The 6,000-nt window shown below is 39.6% G+C and overlaps 1 protein-coding gene across 3 annotated transcripts in view; it reads left to right on the top strand.

Annotated features, from left to right (window-relative positions):
* The first annotated feature begins 1,035 nt into the window (after positions 1-1,035).
* The window catches only part of ncana (neurocan a), an 86,988-nt gene continuing 82,023 nt past the window's right edge, over positions 1,036-6,000 (top strand). For all 3 annotated transcript variants that reach the window (XM_082172977.1, XM_082172976.1, XM_082172975.1), the window contains exon 1: positions 1,036-1,288. The gene's annotated coding sequence lies outside the window, so the exon portion shown is untranslated. The remainder of the gene's footprint in view (positions 1,289-6,000) is intronic.

Raw genomic sequence — 6,000 nt, 5'->3', positions numbered from 1 at the left:
GATGAGTTTATCAGTAAAATAGTTTAGCAACTTAAAAGCTACATGACGTTTCTCACTAGCGAGGGAATAACGCCGCTGTTCTTGAAGCAGATAAACTTACAGTTTCACTATTAGAGACGCTGCTGATGAACACTGTAGAGAGACACACACACTCAGGTGATTCACACACACTTAATCTCTCTCTCTCTAATAACTGCATTAGTCTGCTATCAAGCCTACGTTACAAGCTTTTAAAATGACATTTTGTAATTAGCAACAAATTAACAACGGAGGCGTGGGATGAAATGCGTAAGAAATTAGTCCTGCACACAAGAGCATTTTAGATTAAAAAAACCTGACAAATGTCTTGAAATACATCGTCTGAACAATGTTTTGAGGTGTGGTGACCGTCGTATAAGCTGAATAATTGACTCCGGTCCTGTTGAATTATTGGAAAATACCTGATTATACGGGTGAATAATTCAACGTCCCGTCCCGTCATCGATAATTCCTTACTTATTTGCTATGTTACGCTTATTAAACCCGATTATTTGACAAAACATTTTCATAGTGCGCTGCATATAGGCTAGGCTGCTCTTAAAAATAAAGTTGCTATAAAAAAGGGGGTTTCACAGCGATGCCATGCATAGAATAATGACTTTTGGTTCCCCGAAGAACCTTTCAGAGAACAGTTCTTAAAGAACCAGTGAAGAAAAATCTAAATTTCATTCTATAAAGAACCTTTTGTTTAATGGAAAGGTCCCATGGATGTTGAATGTTCTTCATGGAAGTTGGAACCATAGACTCCAATAAAGAACCTTGTCTGCTGCGAAAATATTTAGCTAATCTAAAATGCAATAGAAACCTAAAATGATTTGTTAACAGTCATGATATTGACGTATTCTCCCATGAGCTCTATATTCAGCTGTGACTGCTGCTCTCTCTCTCTCTCTCTCTCTCTCTCTCTCTCTCTCTCTCGGGGTCGGGTGGGGGGTTTGTGTGTGCTCTTCTCCTCTTTTTCTTCAACACCCTTTTGTTTCTGATCTCCAGTAGACGGAGGAGGCGCGAGACCGACGTCAGTGTGCGCGTGCTCGTGCTCGTCCGCGGATCTGCCCGGTCCTTGTCATTGCTTTTTACCGTCGGAAACTGTTCGAGAGCGTTCACAGCTTCATTGCTGGAGTTCAATTCATTTGCTGTGACTGAAGTTCCAGCAGACTCGGATGAGGTAGACTCTTCCTCCATCGCTTCTGCTCAGCTGATCGTCCTCCATTCAGCCGGTGAGGTCTCGTGACAACTTTAACAACTCCAGGTAAGAGGACACTTCATATCATAATCTCGTATTACTTGCGTGTTAAATCATTATCTCATTAATCGGGTCCTTGAATCGCTATTGCTCGCGGGTTAATAGCACTAGACATGGGGGCTTTGGTGGATGTCTGATTTCAAATCCGATTTAACCCTCTGGATGTCTGTAATCTCTGCCAGGCATGCTGTCATTTCTGCGTGCATGATTTGATGTGTGAATGTGGAAATCTGGTTCTGCACATGATCTGTTCATGTCTAATGAATAGTGCAGTCTTTGTGTCACTGGAAACTCTTGATTGATGTGCACAGAAAGAACCCATATTTACATTTACATATTTCCATTCAGCAGATGCTTGTATTAAAAAAAAAAAAAAAAACCATCGTATGCATTTTATCATATCTTGGCTCTTAAGTATGAGATACTTTCTCATTTGTAAGTTGCTTTGGATAAAAGTGGCTGCTAAATGCATGAATGCAAATGTAGTAATATAGATTAGTAATGCAGAAAAGGATAGCACAATACAGTAAAAGTTATAAGAAATGTCAAAAGCGCACATTTGCATTGCAAGTCGCAAGGATGTGCATTTAAATGTTTAAACTCAAAGCAAGTGATGCAGCATAAAAGTGCTTCCCTTTGTAATGTTTAATTCAAGTCATTAATGTTTTTTGATACACCAGTGAAAAGTGAACTACTAAATGCATGAATGCAAATGTAATAAATATAGATTAGTACACAGAAGGGAAATGCAGGAAAGGAAAGAAAAATACACAATAAAAGTTATAAGAAATCACACATCGCAAGGATGTGCATGTAATGTTTAAAATCAAAAACACCTAAAATGTGCTTCCCTTTGTAGTGTTTTGATACAGTGCAGCAGTGAAAGTCATTTCAGAGTCAGATCTGACGGTTCCTGAAGGCAACGACTGCATGTCTCAGATCAGTTATTCATGCAGCTGTTTTCATCTGTTCATATCTGCTCATGAATGCTCCTGTGCAGAAGAAGAGAGTGAGCGTGTGTCGGACAGGCGAAGATCTCGTTCTCTTCGGCAGCTTTACTGAAGTTGCTCGAGATGAAAGCGTCCCGGCATTTATTCTTCATCCCGTCGGCCATGAGAAGCTCTTCAGACCCTCGCGACACACTGACATCATAATCACGGGCCACTCACACACACACACACACACACACACACACACACACACACACACACACACACACACACACACACACACACACACATGCCAGGATTCTCCATCAGTGTTTCCTTTGGGATTGTCTGCGGTCTGGGATTCTCCGAGCTTTAGAAGACCACAATGAGAGGTTAGGGTGGAAATAAGAGGATTAATGCGGATGGATTTATTGGCGTATGATAATGAGATGGCGTTTTAGGGGTGAAGGGAGCCGAGGGAGAACGGGTCAGGGTGATCCGAGAGAAATCAGGGCTCGAGGTCGGGTGTTATGTATAGTTCACGAATCCGATCAATCTGATCAGCCTTTGTGTTTCAGCGACTGATCGATGCAATACGAACCCCTTTACCTCTCTTTTTTTTACTTAAATTGTGGCAGTTTTAATAGGAGTGTAACGACACCCTCATGTCACGATCCGATACATATCACGATACTGAACTCACGATACGATATTATTGCGATACTCCAAGACATTTGATAAAAGGTTAACAAAAAATGTACTGGGGGTGTAAATGAATAGACTTGGACTTGGTGCTGAAACCCAATGCAGGACAATAGAGACACCAGAATAACAATATTCATGATTCTGAAGATGAAAATACAGAATTATTATAGACGAATATGCTCTCTTTCACTGACTAGATATATTTAAAATAATGTAAGCCACCTTTTTACTGGTAACATCAGACGTTTGGCATACAGGACCCACAAATATTCCCCCATTGCATTATTATACATTATATTCAGCATTATATATAGTAGTTGAATGTAGTACTGACACTAAAACTCTGAAAACGTAAATTTTTTCTCACACAGTAATTTTATTTTGGGTGAACAATCCACGATACATATTATTGCATTTTTGTATTGCGATATATTGTGACATGATATATTGTTACACCATGATATATTGGTATATTATACAGATTAGAAAATATACAATGAAGACAGTGGTTTCTCTCTCTCTCTCTCTCTCTCTCTCTCTCTCTCTCTCTCTTTCTCTCTTCTCCTGAAGCTGTCTGTGTCTTTGTCCTCTTAAACCCCCCGTCTGTTCAAACAGCAGCTCAATACAATATCTGAGGCTCTTATCCATCAGTATGTCCACTTCATGACACTCTCTCTCTCTCTCTCTCTCTCTCTCTCTCTCTCTCTCTCTCTCTCTCTCTCTCTCTCTCTCACCCAGAGCTTACGTGAGCATTGAAAACAGTCTATATGTTGTCTATAGGTCATAGGTCATATTTCACCCCAAAATTAAAGGAAATAAGAAATTATATTTTGCACCAGGAGATACCATTGAGACTGACATTACAGCATTGTGACATTATTAAATGTCATTATTTTCATGACATAATAAACACCCTCCAATTCTCATTACCGTAATGCAATTATGATATTATGATATTTTATGAAAATATAAAAAAAAAAAATATTTAGCAAATCCTGATGGTAGTATTTGTTGGGCTGCATTTATATCAAGATTAAAAAATCCAGACTGAATGGTTTTTGTTATTGTATTGTTAAAGTAATGAGACAGTGTAGATTTATATTTGCATTATTTTAATGAGAATTTGGGGAAAATGTGCTTAATTGTCTTAAATCATATCATATGATTTTGAGACAATCTACAAAATCATAAGAACTTAATAGCATAAATAACACAAATCCTTTATGTGAAAGAAATTTTTTGTTTTTGGGGTGAATTATAACTGGAGATTTAAAAAATATCATAATAGCTCTGATTTGGCTTAAAAAAAGTCCAGTTAAAAAATACCAGTACACTGTTAATAATTATAATAAAACAAAGATGTTTGGAATATGTTTTACAATAAAACACTATTTCAGTCTTTCTACTTCAAAATTTCACATTTAATTCGATGTGTTTGGTAAATCCTACACCAGATTTAGCTAGGAAATGTTGTTAGCCTCATTTTACTGTACATAAAAATGTCAGATTTGATCAGAAGCGTCTAAAACTTCGAGCTTCATTCTGAATTGTGTTCATGACCTTATAAGACGTGTTTGTCCGTGGTTGTGTGGCTGTTTGCTCAGAGCTCAGTCTGTATTTGCTGTGAAGTCCTTCATCTCCATGGATCATCAGCTGATGAAGTGATGATGTGGACGTGATGTTTCTTTAACAGACGCTGCTGTTCTGGGTTTAAACGCTCTGCTGTATTGATTGGTTTATTCTGCTGACCATCTGCATACTGGACTTTCTGCAGTGGAGCAGAACGTTTAACTGAGCAGAACTGAGCATACATTTGGTGCTTGTTTAGTCAAGCATTACTATTACTGTTGCTGGTATTTATTGTTAGTGATTTGAACAAACCCCTAAAACTAAGTATTGAACTCATTCTGCACTGTTTGGGCTACATGAACAATATCTGTGGCTTTTTGGAATTGTTCTGCTAAATTCCCAAATGTAATATTTTCCTACAATTTCACACACACATGTACAGAGCAGAATATCAAAGAATATATTTTGAATTGGACTTAGCAACTGCAAAGTAACACCCTGGCAACCAGCCACACAACCTTAGCAACTGCATAGCAACATCCTGGCAACCCCCACCATAGCCTACCAGCTGCTAAGCGATGCTCTAATAACTGCATAGCAATGCCCTGGCAACCACCCGCAATGCCCTATCTACTGCATAACAACACCCTGGCAACCACCCGCAATGCCCTTGCAACTGCATAGCAACTCTTGAGTAACTGCATAGCAATGCCCTGGTAACATCTCCCAACACCCTAGCAACTGCATAACAACACCCTAGCAACTGCATAACAACACCTTGGCAACCACCCACAATACCCTACCAGCTGCAAAGCGACGCTCTAGCAACTGCATAGCAATATCCCGGCAATCACCCACAATGTCCTAGCAACTGCAGTGCAACTCCCTGGTAACCACCCACAACACCCTCATAAACTGCTTAGCAACGCCCTAGCAACCACCCACAATGCTCAAGCAACTGCATAGCAAAGTCTTAGCAACTGCATGGCAATGTCCTGGCAAGCACCCGCAACACCCTAGCAACTGCACCCTTGTAAACTGCTTAGCAACGCCCTAGCAACCACCCACAATGCCCAGGCAACTGCATAGCAAAGTCTTAGCAACTGCATGATGGCAACCACCCACAACACATTAGCTGTGTGGTCAGTTTTACTTGTGCTGATGCCACATATTTATTTCAGGAGAAGTAAAAAGCACAGAAACAAACACACACTTGTAACCTTTGTGTGCAAACACACAAGCAGAACACGCTGTTGGCTCATGCATAATGAAGTGTGTCTGGATGTGTGTTCACAGGAGGGTCTCTGAGACACACGAGGAACAAACATGTCTCTTCCAGAGCCTTTCAGCTGTGTTCTGTGGTTATGTTGTAATGCATACGCTCCTGACAGGATCATTCACACTAAGATTATCCCAAACTATCCATGGCTCCTTGCTGCAATTGAATTGGTTTCATAATTGATGAATTTTACAACATTAACACTGTTATTTTCCTGTTTATAAATAAATAAATAA

Source organism: Leuciscus leuciscus, assembly GCF_965113295.1.
Source record: "Leuciscus leuciscus genome assembly, chromosome: 6".
NCBI lineage: Eukaryota > Metazoa > Chordata > Actinopteri > Cypriniformes > Leuciscidae > Leuciscus > Leuciscus leuciscus.
The sequence above is the reverse complement of the archived record's forward strand: the minus strand, read 5'-3'. Positions and strand labels throughout refer to the sequence as shown.